This window comes from Myxocyprinus asiaticus, chromosome 17 (genome assembly GCF_019703515.2).
Source record: "Myxocyprinus asiaticus isolate MX2 ecotype Aquarium Trade chromosome 17, UBuf_Myxa_2, whole genome shotgun sequence".
Lineage (NCBI taxonomy): Eukaryota > Metazoa > Chordata > Actinopteri > Cypriniformes > Catostomidae > Myxocyprinus > Myxocyprinus asiaticus.
This window is the reverse complement of record NC_059360.1, coordinates 6,608,913-6,627,860: the sequence shown is the minus strand read 5'-3', so window position 1 is coordinate 6,627,860 and position 18,948 is coordinate 6,608,913. Positions and strand designations below refer to the sequence as shown.

General features: G+C 38.0%; 1 pseudogene; it reads right to left on the bottom strand.

The window, feature by feature from the left end:
• Positions 1-3,384: 3,384 nt before the first annotated feature.
• Positions 3,385-18,948, bottom strand: part of LOC127454698 (centrosomal protein kizuna-like) — a 50,719-nt pseudogene continuing 35,155 nt past the window's right edge.

Sequence of the window (18,948 nt, the reverse complement as noted above, 5' to 3'; positions counted from 1 at the left end):
TTTGGATAACAAATTAATCGTTTAAATAAAATGAAAAGGGTGTGTTCCTACAATTTTTTTATTAAAAATTATTTAATATAATAATTTAATTTGTAACTTGTATAACTATATATATGGCCCATTTTCAGGAAAAACGTGCTATTTGAGCCCCCAAGGATTACTACTGATACAATTAAGAGGAAAACAAAATAGATACGGAGCTTTGTCACATTTATTTTTAAATAGTTTATTTTCATACTATCTGCCAATTTGTGTGTCCACATTCATCATATCGAAATTTATATAGAGACATTTGCATTACTAAAATTAAAATATGCTTTTAATGTCTGTTTTTTTTTTTTTTTTTTTCTAAAATGCTTAATGCATAATTTTTTATATATCCCACCTTTACATAAATGGTTTTAAATATACCTGACATCATATTTGACGACATAAAAAAATAATGTGGTGGCATGCGATCATATTTGCTAGTTAAGGCCATTATTCGCCACTGACCTTTAACCCCGTAAGATTCTACCCTGAAACTTTTTGAATGTAACAGGGTTGATTGGTCATTCCACAAAATATGTTATGAGAGAGACATGATATGGGTTATTATTTTTCAACTATAATGTGTCATTTATTACAAGGCACACCAAAAACTGAGTGATACTACCAGAATTTACCCAGTTATTGGTTCAAATTATAGAAGTTTATAAATTCCAAACTTACTGTGACAGAGGTAAAATAATGTAACCCATAGGGTTTGTGTTAGTAATGATAAATGGCTATTGCTTCTTTGCAAGACTTAACCATATATTTAGGATTGGGGGTAATAGTTTAAGAATTGGCCATTGAAAAAACTACATGTAATCAGCCATTGAAAAAATAAAAAGCAAAAGGTATTTTTTCATAAGAATAGGCCAGATTAGTATAAATATTCACAAACATTAAACTCAGAAAATAGGCCTGATGTATCACAAATGTTACAATTTAAATAAAATGATATTAAGTCCAATTTAAAAAAGGTGGAGACAAAAAATTATATTTTATATACACCGATCAGCCCCAACATTAATACCACCTGCCTAATATTGTGTAGTTCCCCCTCGTGCCACCAAAACAGTGCCAACCCACATCTCAGAATAGCATAATGAGATGCTATTCTTCTCACCACAACTGTACAGAGCAGTTATCTGAGTTACCGAAGACTTTGTCAATTTGAACCAGTCTGGCTGTTCTCTGTTGACCTCTCTCATCAATAAGGCATTTCCACCCACAGAACTGCCCCTCACTGGATGTTTTTTTGTTTTTGGCACCATTCTTAGTAAATTCTAGAGACTGTTGTATGTGAAAATCCCAGGAGATCAGCAGTTACAGAAATACTCAAACCAGCCCATCTGGCACCAACAGTCATCCATGTGATTATCTAATCAGCCAATCGTGTGGCAGCAGTGCAGTGCATAAACCATGCAGATACGGGTCAGGACCATCAGTTAATGTTCATATCAACCATCAGAAGGGGGAAACAATGTGATCTCAGTGATTTGGAGCATGGCATGATTGTTGGTGCCAGATGGGCTGGTTTGAGTATTTCTGTAACTGCTGATCTCCTGGGATTTTCACACACAGCAGTCTTTAGAATTTACTCTGAATGGTGCCAAAAACAAAAAACATCCAGTGAGGGGCAGTTCTGTGAATTGATATGCCTTGTTGATGAGAGAGGTCAGCAGAGAATGGCCAGATTGGTTCGAACTGACAAAGTCTATGGTAACTCAGATAACCGCACTGTACAATTGTGGTGAGAAGAATAGCATCTCAGAATGCTATTCTGAGATGCAGGTTGGTGCTGTTTTGGCAGCACGAGGGGGACCTACACAATATTAGGCAGGTGGTTTTAATGTTGTGGCTGATTGGTGTATATGTACAACAGTAAAATGTTTTCTTTTATATAAACATGAAGAATTGCATGACTCTGTCTAAGACTTTAGAACATTTGTTATTATTCCCATTACCTGACGGCTCTGAGTCCTCCTCCTCTGAGTCACTTCAGTACCTCTCTTGTGCCACAGACTGTTTAAGCAGCTGATATGCTTTGGTCTCTAAAGAAAAGAGAGACAGAAAAAATACAAAATTCAAAAGCAGCTATTCAAATATTTGCTAAAGACCTTGACTTCCAACTTTCCAGAGGTCTGATGTTTGATGAACCAACAGCAGCTCCTTAAGGCCTCTGATGAGCAAAGAGAGAAGGTGAAGAACAGAGTGAGTGAGCACTAAACTATTGATCTATTCCAGATGCACATAGACAGGCCACCATCTCTGGAAAAAAGAACCAGCCGGCTTTTGTGTTGCCGCACCATTTTATTGGATTCTTTCTTTAGTGTTCTATAAACTTTCAAATTTGAAATCTTTAACCAGTAAGCATTTCAACCTTGAAATATGACCAAAAAAGAGCCTTGTAAAAGAAATGCTAGTTTTAAATGCTAAAATACAAATTGAACGTGGTTATGTCCACAAAGCTTAAAGCGAAGACACAATACACTGCAATATCTCATTATCCTGATATTTATAGTATGGCAGCAACAAACATGTTCTTGTTGCTTCTTTTCCTGCTATAATGACGGCATCAGGCATCAGTACCATGTACAAAGAGCATCTAAAAATGTTGCGATTGTCTGCACTGGTTTACTGATATGGACAGAGTGATATTTGCCAATGTTTGTATGATGTTTCCACTGGTGATTGCAAAGTAATTTAATGCAAAAGACAACAGAACTCAAGACAGTCTTCATTAGCCGCCTGTAAATAGCTCAGAAGCAGCCAGGGACAGCAGAGGCGGATTTCTACTGCCATAATGCCTTTGATTAGTTGCAGTGAGAAGCTGGACTTCTCTCTCTATGCGGCGCTCTCGGGCTAGCCTTGCGCATGAAAGGCACAGTTTGAAATCAGATAGCCAAGTGGAATAATGGATAGTTTTACATTTCTGAGCTGGTGCTGGGACTCGCTACCCGAAGCTTTTCAAAGGATGCCTTGACATCCAGTCTTTTCAAGTCCGCCTCTAGCTTGCATTGTTTAGCAGATAATGAGAGCCAATGACAGATCTTGCCCGGCACCCCCGACCTGGCTGACGGACAATTAAACCTTCGCATTATACGCTCTGAGAATCTCAGTTTCACCCATACCTAGGGAAGAAGAAAAGAGACGGGTTTGTTTTCTTGGGCGATAATTAGGGGAACTGTTCCACTCTTCAGGTGGGACTTTGACCTCTGATTCACCTTGATCATCCTTTCACAGCTATCCAGTCAGGCAAAAAAGGGATCCCCATTATCTCTTGCATGAGGAGAAAGACAAAACAGGCACAGAAGAACTCCCAAATGGGCGGTTCTTCGATCTGCCTTTTTACCTCTAATAGGAATAATTTTCCACTAGGCTTTGGTCGGCACTGTCCTCTTCAGCACTTTGAATTCCTGAAACAAAGAAAAGAGAAGGAAAGCATAGCTCTTAGAGATGGTGGGAGAGTGAGACAGAGGAGAAAGGAAGAAAAAGAAAAGAGAGAGAGCTGGGGGAGGGGGTGGGGAGCTTTTTGAATCTGAACAGCAGGACTGACTGAGACAGGTTTAAATGGAGAGTAAAGGCTGGCTTTGCCAGAAATGAGATTTGGGCAAAAGTGTATTCTCATGAGGGTCACAGAGCTCTGGCATCCTGCGACTACTCAAGGTCCCCTCTTCCTCCATCAGAATGAAGTTACCGAGCTGATATTTCCTTGCTTTGGCACTGAAAATGAGCCATTAATGTGGTTTGGTTGGTTATGTTCCTCACGGTTTCTCTCACTGATCTTTTCTGCATGGCTAAGTATGGCTCTTAAAACCAATAGGTATAGAATCTGCTCTATATTACATGGACTATACATCAATCATTTGAAACTGGATGAACAGATATTTGCAAGAAAACAAAGCATATCAACCTTGTGTTTGAATGGCTTTAGAATATTTCTTGGAAGGCCTGGCAGGCTTGTTTTCCACACTGTCGTCCAGAAGTGAGGGCAAGCTGCATGAGGATGACTGTTCACAATCTGAAGGCTAATTGATGTCAGATTCATAAGTCAGAAGCCTCTTCAACAACTCTCCTGCCTGTAAGACAAAGAGACAACTTTCTTCATTCAAATTCAACATATTGTAATGCTGATTATTTGTTCATAGGAGATTATTTAACTAGAAGAACTACAACGGTAGGACAATCACTCTCTCCATGATTTCCAGTAATATGATTTCATTTGGATTAGCTCACCCTCTCATCTCTTTGCAGTACAAGATTAGAGAGATGATATCACAAATCACGAGAATGCAGCAATTGCTTGAAACTAAAAATAAAATAAAAAAATAAAAATAAAAACACATCTGAAGTCTCTGTATCGGTCTCTATATTCAAAGCCCTGCTCTCAACTCCAGACTGTCATTTATTCATATTACAAAGTGATACTATTATTGAAGTTGGTAGATTAGCTGGATTAAAACCCATATACTTCAAATAGTCAATCAGATTTTTAGTGGTCATCTACAGGTCAGGGCCTGTATTAACAAAAAAATCTTAAAACTAAAAGTAGCTCCTAACGTGGAAATTTAGGAGCAACTCTTAAAAATTAGGGGTGTGTCACTACTAATTTTAGGACTCGTAAAATTTTAAGAGTAATTCAAAAAGCATTTTAACGCTAAAAGTAGCTCCTAAAGCTCCAAAACCCACAACAGCTTAGAAGTCACCCTGAGGACTTCTAAATCCTTAAGAGTGACTCACAAACGATCTGAAGCATGGCTGCTGCCGTCAATCCACATTAAAAACAATGTATTACAATATTATTCGCCTGAATCACAATTAAGTCAGTGTATTTTAGTGATATAACATTATAATATTAAAAATATTATAATGTTTACATTGATCTTTTAAAAAAGGTATAGTCTGAATCACGAGGGTGTTTTCATTATTGTAAACTTAGTTAGAGATGAAGGTACCTCTCCCATAAACTGAAACAACCCAATTACACCGGAGATAAAGATTTGACAACTCTGCGCTCCTTGGCCACAGGCAAAATGAAATTGTGTAGCGTGGATGAATTGGACATTTCTGTCATCCATCAGCAGAATCATCTATCAAACTATATACAGGTTCCCACTCTTTTCAAGGAACAATTTTCCAGGACATTTTATATGCCGAACAGGTGTAATATTTAAGAAAATACACACGAGAGGTCATGATGTACAGTAAAATGTGGTTATCCTCCTGAGACCTCCACGTAACTGCTGTGTGCATTTTCCATTTCCCTTTTTGATTTGTAACTAGTAGCACCTAATAAACAAGCAATAATAATAATAATAATAATTTCTAGAGCAAATAGTTTTCCTAAAAATTAATGTCCACATATGTGGACAGTGAGACTACGTTGTGAAATTTTAAATAACACCAAGCTATAGAAAGATTTTTTTTTTAATCAAATTGTTTATTATGTTTTCAGCTGATTTTCTGTAAAGCTGAATAAATAATTTGTATTCAAAGTAATGTTCATCATGCAATCACTGCCAACCATGTTAAAATAACATTTATCACTATAAAATTCTGAATCTATGTAATGATTTCTATTGTCCCATGTCTGCCATGCACTTTGAGTGGTCCAAATATCATCTGCAGCCTGAAACTGAACTTTTGGCTGGATTTTAGGATTTAATGCACTTAGCTGCATAGAAACCTATAGAATGCTTCCTTGCTCCCTATTTAGTGAATGACTTAACCTCCAGTGTGCTGTCTGTCTTTACTGGTCTCAGAACAGTTTGAAATGCACCTAATTTTCATCCTAACTCCATATAAAGCCTCTGAAAGCAACATTTTTCAGCTTTTGGATGAACCCATTTATTCTCAATGTGAAAATGCACAGTAAATATAGGAGTATATTTACTAATGTTAATGAATAGAAATGTAAGCACAGCGTAGTTCTAGTGGGAAGACTAGCAGCTGTACATCATTGCACCATTAGCTAGGCAACTCCTAGCCAATCACATGTAAGCCAGTGCTTTAAAAGCCTGCTCACAATCTATCACATTGCTGTTTCAGTGTGCTAACATGGCAACCTCCACCACCCCACCACCACCACTTGAGTCCCGTCCAGCATGGGGGCAGGCTCCTCGCCCCTGCCTCCTATCTCCGGCAGGATATGACAGTCCAGAGTACAACTTCTTTGGACTGCCAGATGGGGCTTACACCAAAGAGAAACATTGCATTTCTGTTTTATATTCATCAAATAAATGTCATCTTAAATTTCACTCAAGTCTGCGAGTCTTCCTGATAGAACTGTATTGTACAGTGGTAACAAAATTAAACTTAACAAAATGTATATTGCACTGAAGCTAAATGACCCACTGATGTGTTAGAGTTGAAAGATATTCAAAATATCTAACACGTTTTTTTTTTTTTACTTTTGAGGAAATGCAGTGCCAGTTTCCACATATGTGGACATCATGTTTATCATGACGTACGATATTAACTGATTTTTTAAAGCAGCATATTAAATGAAATTAGAGAATCTCCTCTTTACAACCAAACAGGTTTCAATTAAAAAACGTAGAGATTTTTTTTTACCAGAGGCCGTAGGAGCGCTTCAAGGAAATCAACGACATGCTGTTGTGTCACATGACTTGGTGCGGCAGAAGTTAACCCTTTAAATGACAGTCTAGATTCTTGTGAACAGTATTCAGTCAGTTTTTATTCATTTAAATGATGTGTTGCATATATCGAAGCTAAAATACAAAGCCCACGCAAGTGGACGCGGGGTTGCACAAGGTTATTAGATAGTTTTTTTTTTATTCCATATTCAAAAGATTAATTAAATATTATCAAAATGGTGTCTAATCAAATTAATTCATTAGAAGTTTATGCAAATGAAAATCTAATTATTTTCATAATTTTTTTTTAACATAACACTGCAATATCTCACATCATTGATGTGAGATATTGCTTTAATACATAATTATTATTTATAGTAAACGTAACATTACTATTTAGTAATAATATATTTTTGTCTCTTTTTTTTTATTTCACGTGTCCATTTAAATCAAGCTTTTATTTTGGTGTTTCTGTGTTTTTGACAGTAGTTTCTCACCTCCGGATAAGCAGTTCGCTTCATGCCCCAGTGTAATTGTCAAACCCCCAAAAGCTGTGATTTAATTAAATAAACATAGTCAATATGTTCTGTGCATTTCAGAGCGCTCTGCTCTGTCATCTACTACACACATGGAGATTATATATTTATTCAATTAAATGACACCCTTTTGCGGTTTAATAATCACACTAGGACATATTGCAATTTTAATTTGATCAATTGTGCATTCAAACATTCAAATTCATCCCAATGTCAAATTCTGTGACATTCCGTGTTTTACAGCTAATGCCATTTTTATGACTGGATTCAGTGATTCTGCCTGTATTTTCCACATTGCGGAAATCATAGGGCCCTACATGTAGTCACCGCAGTATAACCGTTTAATTCAACTATGATCATTGAATTACTAAAAATGAATTCCCATCTTGAGGTGTAAAGGCTGCAGCAAAACGCTACCACTCCGGGGAGTGAATTATTATTAAAAACAAAATGGCCATCATCATTGTCTAAAGTTTACAATGTGAATGTTTTTGTAGTGAACACAACAGCAATGTAGGGCTAAAAAAAAAAAAAAAAAAAAAAAAAACAACAATTTGCACTATATCATATTATACATTTTTTTTTTTTTAGAGCAATGTAGAGATGACAGTAGATGAGCATAGAACGTATGTGACAGGATTTTGTTTATGACAGTCAATCGTTGATCTCGATTCGCAATGCGTAGCCGCAAGCAGTGACAAAACAATATGAATTTGTGTATTTGACACCTATCCCGAGTCCCGATTGTTACAAAGTTTTTGTACATGTAACAAAAAACTTAGTTAGTCAAACAGTTTAATTATACAAAAATATTTTCCAGGTATTTTTCTCATTTTCCATGACTGGAAATCTTGCAAAATTCCAGGTGTTCCAGGATACATGGGAGCCTTGTATACAGGTGCATCTCAATAAATTAGAATGTCGTGGAAAAGTTCATTTATTCCAGTAATTCAACTCAAATTGTGAAACTCGTGTATTAAATAAATTCAATGCACACAGACTGAAGTAGTTTAAGTCTTTGGTTCTTTTAATTGTGATGATTTTGGCTCACATTTAACAAAAACCCACCAATTCACTATCTCAAAAAATTAGAATACATCATAAGACCAATAAAAAAAACATTTTTAGTGAATTGTTGGCCTTCTGGAAAGTATGTTCATTTACTGTATATGGACTCAATACTTGGTAGGGGCTCCTTTTGCTTTAATTACTGCCTCAATTCGGCGTGGCATGGAGGTGATCAGTTTGTGGCACTGCTGAGGTGGTATGGAAGCCCAGGTATCTTTGACAGTGGCCTTCAGCTCATCTGCATTTTTTGGTCTCTTGTTTCTCATTTTCCTCTTGACAATACCCCATAGATTCTCTATGGGGTTCAGGTCTGGTGAGTTTGCTGGCCAGTCAAGCACACCAACACCATGGTCATCTGACCAACTTTTGGTGCTTTTGGCAGTGTGGGCAGGTGCCAAATCCTGCTGGAAAATGAAATCAGCATCTTCAAAAAGCTGGTCAGCAGAAGGAAGCATGAAGTGCTCCAAAATTTCTTGGTAAACGGGTGCAGTGACTTTGGTTTTCAAAAAACACAATGGACCAACACCAGCAGATGACATTGCACCACAAATCATTACAGACTGTGGAAACTTAACACTGGACTTCAAGCAACTTGGGCTATGAGCTTCTCCACCCTTCCTCCAGACTCTAGGACCTTGGTTTCCAAATGAAATACAAAACTTGCTCTCATCTGAAAAGAGGACTTTGGAACACTGGGCAACAGTCCAGTTCTTCTTCTCCTTAGCCCAGGTAAGATGCCTCTGACCTTGTCTGTGGTTCAGGAGTGACTTAACAAGAGGAATACGACAACTGTAGCCAAATTCCTTGACATGTCTGTGTGTGGTGGCTCTTGATGCCTTGACCCCAGCCTCAGTCCATTCCTTGTGAAGTTCACCCAAATTCTTGAATCGATTTTGCTTGACAATCCTCATAAGGCTGCGGTTCTCTCGGTTGGTTGTGCATCTTTTTCTTCCACACTTTTTCCTTCCACTCAACTTTCTGTTAACATGCTTGGATACAGCACTCTGTGAACAGCCAGCTTCTTTGGCAATGAATGTTTGTGGCTTACCCTCCTTGTGAAGGGTGTCAATGATTGTCTTCTGGACAACTGTCAGATCAGCAGTCTTCCCCATGATTGTGTAGCCTAGTGAACCAAACTGAAAGACCATTTAGAAGGCTCAGGAAACCTTTGCAGGTGTTTTGAGTTGATTAGCTGATTGGCATGTCACCATATTCTAATTTTTTGAGATAGTGAATTGGTGGGTTTTTGTTAAATGTGAGCCAAAATCATCACAATTAAAAGAACCAAAGACTTAAACTACTTCAGTCTGTGTGCATTGAATTTATTTAATACACGAGTTTCACAATTTGAGTTGAATTACTGAAATAAATGAACTTTTCCATGACATTCTAATTTATTGAGATGGACCTGTATATGCCCTTTCCAGACCACATATTCTCTGACTACTCATAGCATATTTTTTTTCCTGAGGATGCCCGCTCGATGCAGAGAAAAAAATGGGGCATTCACAGCCATAGCGGGGCTACCCGATGTTTTGATGCTGTACGGAATGCACGCTCATTTCATTGCATCAACACAGGATGAAGAAATGTTCATCAACCGAAAAAAAAAAAAAAAAATTAGGAACACTATGATTCTGCATTCGGAGATGCTATTCTGCTCACTACAATTGTACAGAGTAGTTTTCTGAGTTACCGTAGCCTTTTCTGTCAGCTCGAACCAGTCTGGCCATTCTCTGTTGACCTCGCTCATCAACAAGGCGTTTCTTTCTGCAGAACTGCCGCTCACTGGATTTTGTTTTTTTGGCACCATTCTGTGCCACCAACTCTAGAGCCATGGTACTCAACAGGCTGCCCGCCTCATTGAAGCAATTTTGGAGATAGTATTGGATATAAATGTCTTGTTTTGAGAGCACTAGATCTGTGGTGTGTGTGTGCACGCATGAGCGAGCGTGTTCATTAGGTGGCCAGTGTGACACGACAATCTTTGACAATGACAACAGGCCCGATTATCATCTTTCTATATATGGCAAAAAATTTGTCATTTATCAAAAGGTACATTTTAATTGTACATTGTCATTTTTTAGAGTGGTGCATTCTGCAGCAGTATATAGTCTACTTTTAAAAGTGAGAATCTTTTAAAATAAACAAACAAAAAACATATTGGCCTATACTGTATATGATCATTATAATAATAGTATATCACTTTTTATTTTTTTAAAGAACCACACTTTTACAAGAATTTTATTTTACTTGTGTTACTTGCATGTGTCCATAATGTATTAAATAGCATAGTCTGCTCGCCTCATTAATATTAAAAAAGTTATTAAAATATAACCCCAATTCCAAAAAAGTTTGGACAAAATGTACAGAAATTTAAAATCAGATGATTGCAACACACTACAAAAAAGTTGGGATAGTCGAGTGTTTACCACTGTGAAACATCACCATTAACACTTATTAAGATTTAGGCACTGAAAACACAAGTTTGTTAAGTTTAAAAAGTGGAATTTCCCCCCATTCATCCATTATGCAGGACTTCAGCTGCACAGTTTTACAGGGTCTTCGTTGCCGTATTGTGCGCTTCATAATGCATCACACATTCTCAATTGGAGATGGTCAGGACTGCAGACAGGCCAATCTAGCACCTGCGCTCTCTGCTTATTCGGCCAATATGTGGTTTGAAGTTGTCCTGCTGAAAATGCCAGGATGTCCCTGGAAAAGTCAGTGCTGGATGGCAGTATATGCTTCTACCTAATGGTGCCCTCAAAGATGTGCGAGTTACCCATGCCATGGGCACTGACACACCACTGGCCCATTCAGACACTGGCTTTTGGACCTGATGCTGATAACAGCTTGGATGGTCCTTTTCCTCTTTGGCCCGGAGAACACGAAGGCTGTGTTTTTCAAAATATTATTTGAAATGTGGACTCATTGGACCAAAAAACACAGCTCCACTGTTCTACTTTCTATCTAAGATGAAACCGAGCCCAGAGAAGTCGGCAGTGCTTCTGGACAGTGTTGATGTAGGGCTTCTGCTTTGCATAGTAAAGTCTTAACTTGCATCTGTGAATGCAGCGGCGAATGGTGTTGACTAACAAAGGTTTACTAAAGTAATCCCAAGCCAATGTTCATGATATCCATTACAGATGAATGATGTTTTTTTAAGACAGTGATGTCCGAGGAGTACGGTGACACCATGCGAAGGGCAGACGTGTGAGAGACAGCTCTGCGCACTTTGCAAATCTTTGTAATTATTTTCATGATATAATCCGGTGAAATTTGATACACCCAGTTACACATTTACTGTTTGAGGTAAACATGGCAAAGAAGTCAAAATCCTCGGGCTCTGGAGACATTAAAAGACACTTACGGGTTCAAGATGAAAGCCCAGACAGGCCTGTGGACCGGGGACTCGATTTGCATGGTGCGGCGGGAGAAGGAATCCAGCATCAACTGTCAAACATGTCGGTGATGTTGACGAAGGTACTTGCGGACTTGGAGGATCTCGCTGTAATATGTCAATCGATTACGCCGATTGGCTCAAGTAAGGGCAAGGGAGTCATTATATTGGTAAATAAACATTTACAGTTCAAATTTCTCAAACAGTTTAATGATAAATTAGGAAGAGTCATTATTGTTTTAGCAGAAATTCAGGGGCAAAGTCTGATTTTGGCTAATATTTTCACACCTAACGCTGATGATCAGGGCTTTTTTATAGATCTTGAAGGGATGTTGCAAGCCGCTGGCACCACTCTTGATATAATTTTGGGAGGAGACTTTAATCTTTTGATGGACTCAGTCCTTGATCATAGTGAAGCAAAAGTGTGTAAGCCCCCTAGAGCAACACTGACGCTTCACAGGATGTGTAAAAATCTTGGTCTTACAGATATTTGGAGACTTTTGAACCCATCTGGTAAAGACTATATATTTTTTCATCAGTCCATAAGATTTATTCTAGAATAGATTTTTTTATATATATATCCAAATCCCTCATTTCATCTGTTGTTGATTGCTCAATTGGAAATATCCCTGCCCTGGTGAGTTGCCACATATAGAGCAAAAGAAATCATATAGTTGGCGCCTTAATGTGTCCTTTTTGCAAAATCCTGATTTCCAACAAATGTTAAAGACTGAAATCATTGTTTATATGGAGACCAACTGGTCCTCGGTATCCTCTGTGGGCATAGCTTGGGAGGCACTTAAGGCGGTTCTTAGGGGTCGGATCAAACAGTATGCCTCATTCATCAAAAAATCCAAAGCACGAGAACACGTGGAGTTGGAAGGAAATATTAAAAGTGCAGAGGCAGAGCTGAAGCGCCGTATGTCATCTGAAGGCCTCACAGAATTGACCCGATTGAATATAGATATAATACTATTTTGTCGCAGAAAGTGGAGTTTTGGTTATTCAGGGCAAGACAGTCATTCTTTGAGTCGGGGGGACAAAGCAGGGAAGCGTTTGGCTAGATATATAAAGCAGACAGAGTCTTCCTAAAGTGCTGGATTATTTGCTGAAGCATCTGTTGGCAAATTGACAAGTCTCGAATGATCATTGCTCTTGAAGGACTAGGCTGTATTTGGAGGCTCCTTATATACTTTGACATGATTGCCTCACCTGTTTAACATCTCCTGTTTCACATTGCCTTATTATTTTAACTCGTCAAATTGTTACTAGTCTTAAATTGTCCCTGTCCCAACTTTTTTGGAGTGTGTTGTAATCATCTGATTTGAAATTACTGTACATTAAAAAAGAACAATGAAATTCACGAGATAAAACATCATATAATGTTTAGTTGTAGTGCTTTCAATATAGCAATGAGTGAATATAATTTACAAATCTGTCTCAACTTTTTTGGAATTGGGGTTATATGTTTTAATAAAAAAAAAAATAATAATTAAAAAAAAAAAAAAGAGTGCAGCCCTCGAGGCTAAAAAGATCCTGCTTTCTGGTCCCCCAGCTTACCAAAGTTTAGTACCCCTGCTCTAGTGACTGTTGTGTGTGAAAATTCCAGGAGATCAGCAGTTACAGAAATACTCAAACCAGCCCATCTTGCACCAACAATCATGCCACAGTTGAAATCCCTGAGATCTATTTTTTTTTTTTTACTCTTTGGAGAACTCCTAGTGGTAAATTTAAAATATTTGTGAATACAGGCCCAGATCCTGTAAAATCAGAATTTACTTTCTCTGTATGAGGATGAATACAAATGGGTGGACAAAATAAAAGAAATACATATGAAAATAGAAGTAAACCACAACTACCAAAGTAAGCCAGATAGTCACTGCATGAACTGAAGATGCGTGGACTATAATAACAAACTGCTACATATTTGAGGTATCACTGGAAATGCCTTAAAAATAAATGACAAGGGTAATCGCATGGATTATAAGAAAACTCCCAACATTGCTTGACGTATCAAAGGAAACGGTCTTAAAAATAATGACAACAAGTGTAATCTGCACAGATCACGAGAAAGAGAATTCCTGTCAAATACTATCTTACAATAGCTGGTTGTTTCTTCAACTTCGACACTTTCATGTGACATGGGGTTAATTTATATTTAAACGAACACATTTCTTTCTTTTCTTTTTTACACATTAAAACTGACTTGGAAACTTTTTATCTAACCATCATCATTTATTTTGTTACTTTACAAGTGCTTTTATGTACAGATTTGACTGTTTTAGCCTTGTCCCAGACTTCCAATATTAAACTATGAAAATCCATTTTAAAAATACAAATTATTACATGTTTAAAAATACAAATTATTACATGTTTATGATGGTTTAAACAGAGTTAAATAAACAAATCATTTCAATATTTATTGAGTAAAAATGATTTCTATCATTCTGAATCATTTCTTCCACACCAAAACATTTCGCCCCTAATAAAAGATTTTTCAAAAGTTAGTGTAATTGAAGAGCATGCTTGAGCTGAAATATGAGAAAAGTGATGTTTGACATAAAAAGAAAATTTAAGGTTACTATCACCTTTTTTTTTTTTTTTTTAGATTTTTATTGGGCGTCATTTCCAATCAAAATTCCAATCATAATTTTGCCAAATTATGCAAAAAGCATGACAATATTATTTGTGTGTTTATAGGATACATAAAATATTTCAGACAAATCAATTTGGCCATTTTATTTCAAAAATATTCAAATGTTGATTCGCTTTCAATTTCACCACTGAATTCTATTAAACACAATACAGAATCTGAGCTGTGTTGGGAATTTTCATGACTTTCAGAAAAAAAAAAAATACAAAAAATACAAAAATTAAATCTTTGATGCATGTAGACAAGTAAATAAAAAATAAAAATGTGAGTGTGTCCAAAAAGTGTACAACTTTACTTTCTGGAAGTCCACAGTTCCAAAAGAAACACTTCATAGGCTTAATGCCACAAAATACAGCATTAACAATAACAGTAGGCCAGTATCAGCACCTCTGTGACTAATTTCAACAGAAAAGTAGTAAGCTTTATAAAGCTAGAATTTATGGTAGGGGTGCCACCAGGAAAGAGTGTGTTTTCAAGACCCATGCACATTTACAGGATGATGTCATTTTACTGGACCAGGTGTATAGTATTGTGCAAACATAATTTCCTCATAATTATTCCATATTTCAGCATACTAATGCCCCCATATACACAGCTAAACACAGTAAAGAGTGGTTTCATGAACACTAGCATGAATCACTGAATCTTTATGGGCAGTTTCAATAGTATTTAAGTAGATTTCCAGTTTGAACCCATACAGAACTGGAGAGTAGAATGAAGCAATATACCACTTTAACACAAGTTTAGGACTCAAGATGTATTAAAACTTTCTGAAAACAGAAAATAGGAGATTTCTGAAGCAAGGGTTTACTATAGTGTATGTAACGGTGTTTCCTGCACTGCTCTGCTGCTACTGAATCTCCAGCACCATGGCAAAAGAAGATACCCAAGTTGTGAGCTTGCAGTTTGAATTGGATGTGATGAGATAAAAGTAGCACATGCGCGAAATAACGCAAAAACAACACTTCTTTCCATTGCATTGTGTAGGGCTGAATGATCCAGCAAAATAAAAAAATTGAAATCAAGATATGACCATATGTGAATATTAAACTGCAGAGGGCTGTGATGTGATTTAATCAAACAGTCTGTACGTGATGCTCGTGTGGAGCTCTGTTCTGAGAACGTGAGGCGGTTCTGTGCCGCTCCACAAATTTCATCTCATGCACAGAATAACAGATGTGAAGCGTTGGTTTCAGTTCGGTAACGTGCACTGATATACAGTTGTGCTCAAAAGTTTGCATACCCTGGCAGAAATTGTGAAATTTTGGCATTGATTTTGAAAATATGACTGATCATGCAAATCATGTCTTTTATTTAAGGATAGTGATCATATGAAGCCATTTATTATCACATAGTTGTTTGGCTACTTTTTAAATCATAATGATAGAAAAATCACCCAAATGTCCCTGATCAAAAGTTTACATACCCTTGAATGTTTGGCCTTGATATAGACACACAAGGTGACACACACAGGTTTAAATGGCAATTAAAGGTTAATTTACCACACCTGTGGCTTTTTAAATTGCAGTTAGTGTCTGCGTATAAATAGTCAATGAGTTTGTTAGCTCTCACGTGGATGCACTGAGCAGGCTAGATACTGAGTCATGGGGAGCAGAAAAGAACTGTTAAAAGACCTGCGTAACAAGGTAATGGAACTTTATAAATATGGAAAAGGATATAAAAAGATATCCAAAGCCTTGAAAATGCCAGTCAGTACTGTTCAATCACTTATTAAGAAGTGGAAAATTCGGGGATCTCTTGATACCAAGCCAAGGTCAGGTAGACCAAGAAAGATTTCAGCCACAACTGCCAGAAGAATTGTTCGGGATACAAAGAAAAACCCACAGGTAACCTCAGGCGAAATACAGGCTGCTCTAGAAAAAGACAGTGTGGTTGCTTCAAGAAGCACAATACAATGATACTTGAACAAAAATTAGCTGCATGTTTGAGTTGCCAGAAAGAAGTCTTTACTGCGCCAATGCCACAAAAAAGCCCAGTTACAATATGCCCGACAACACCTTGACACGCTTCACAGCTTCTGGCACACTGTAATTTGGAGTGATGAGACCAAAATAGAGCTTTATGGTCACAACCATAAGCGCTATGTTTGGAGAGGGGTCAACAAGGCCTATAGTGAAAAGAATACCATCCCCACTGTGAAGCATGGTGGTGGCTCACTGATGTTTTGGGGGTGTGTGTTTGCTCTAAAGGCATGAGGAATCTTGTGAAAATTGATGGCAAGATGAATGCAGCGCGTTATCAGAAAATACTGGCATTCTTTTGCATGAAAGCTGCGCATGGGATGCTCTTGGACTTTCCAGCACGACAATGACCCTTGGCACAAGGCCAAGTTGACCCTCCAGTGATTACAGCAGAAAAAGGTGAAGGTTCTGGAGTGGCCATCACAGTCTACTGACCTTAATATCATCGAGCCACTCTGGGGAGATCTCAAACGTACGGTTCATGCAAGATGACAAAAGACTTTGCATGACCTGGAGGCATTTTGCCAAGACGAATGGGCAGCTATACCACCTGCAAGAATTTGAGGCCTCATAGACAACTATTACAAAAGACTGCATGCTGTCATTGATACTAAAGGGGGCAATACACAGTATTAAGAACTAAGGGTATGCAGACTTTTGAACAGGGGTCATTTCATTTTTTTCTTTGTTGCTATGTTTTGTTTTATGATTGTGCTATTCTGTTATAACCTGCAGTTGAAAATGAATCCCGTAAGAAATAATAGAAATGTGTTTTGCCTGCTCACTCATGTTTTCTTTAAAAATGGTACATATATTACCAATTCTCCAAGGATTTGCAAACTTTTGAGCACAACTGTATTTACAGCACTTCTTGTTCACTTTCATTGTTCACTACAACTTCCTATATAAATCTTAAACAACCTTATGACACCAGGTTTTTGTAGACAGAAGAAGAGATGAGATCATCTCGAGGGTTTAACCAGATCTCATAGCAATGCCGTGTTTATTAAATTATTAGAGAAATATTAATTGGGTATAATAAGAATATTAATATGGTTATTATTTGTTATAGTACAATTGTAGGCTTAATATTTTTCTGTAATTTCTTACTGTAGTTATAATAACCATAATTAAGGGCCAAGCACTGAAGGTGCGCAGCCCCTATTGTATCCGTTAGTATTATTATTATTCCTCCCCAACGTCTATGGCAGCCCATAGAACCGTTTGTAGGAAAATGATGAAATTTGGCACACTGATAGGGGTGGTCATGAATAGTCCCCATAGCAAATTTGGGACCTCTAGGACAAACTCCATAGTGCCACCACCAGTTCAAAAATTTAATTTTCTTTAGCATGTACACTATATTGCCAAAAGTCACCCATCCAAATAATTGAATTCAGGTGTTCCAATCACTTACATGGCCACAGGTGTATAAAATGAAGCACCTAGGCATGCAGACTGCTTCTACAAACATTTGTGAAAGAATGGGCCGCTCTCAGGAGCTCAGTGAATTCCAGCGTGGTACTGTGATAGGATGCCACCTGTGCAACAAGTCCAGTCGTGAAATTTCCTCGCTACTAAATATTCCACAGTCAACTGTCAGTGGTATTATAACAAAGTGGAAGCGATTGGGAATGACAGCAACTCAGCCACGAAGTGGTAGGCCACGTAAAATGACAGAGCGGGGTCAGCGGATGCTAAGGCGCTAAGTGCGCAGAGGTCGCCAACTTTCTGCAGAGTCAATCACTACAGACCTCCAAAGTTCATGTGGCCTTCAGATTAGCTCAAGAACAGTGCATAGAGAGCTTCATGGAATGGGTTTCCATGGCCGAGCAGCTGCATCCAAGCCATACATCACCAAGTGCAATGCAAAGCGTCGGATGCAGTGGTGTAAAGCACGCCGCCACTGGACTCTAGAGCAGTCTGGGTTTGGCGGTTGCCAGGAGAACGGACTGCATTGTGCCAACTGTGAAGTTTGGTGGAGGGGGAATTATGGTGTGGGGTTGTTTTTCAGGAGCTGGGCTTGGCCCCTTAGTTCTAGTGAAAGGAACTCTGAATGCTTCAGCATACCAAGAGATTTTGGACAATTCCATGCTCCCAACTTTGTGGGAACAGTTTGGGGATGGCCCCTTCCTGTTCCAACATGACTGCGCACCAGTGCACAAAGCAAGGTCCATAAAGACATGGATGAGCGAGTTTGATGTGGAAGAACTTGACTGGACTGCACAGAGTCCTGACCTCAACCCGATAGAGCACCTTTGGGATGAATTAGAGCGAAGACTGTGAGCCAGGTCTTCTCATCCAACATCAGTGTCTGGCCTCACAAATGCGCTTCTTGAAGAATGGTCAAAAATTCCCATAAACACACTCCTAAACCTTGTGGAAAGCCTTCCTAGAAGAGTTGAAGCTGTTATAGCTGCAAAGGGTGGGCCGACGTCATATTAAACACCATGGATTAAGAATGGGATGTCACTTAAGTTCATATGTGTCTAAAGGCAGATGAGCGAATACTTTTGGCAATATAGTGTATCTTTTGAACTGTTTGTCCTAGAAACAAAATTATTTTTTGTCTCTCCTCTTAATGTTTCAAATGAACCCCCATACATTATAACTCCACCCATTACAGTAGCTGCCATCTTGGATAATGATGTTTACAGTTTAAAAGTTTCACATCCTTCAA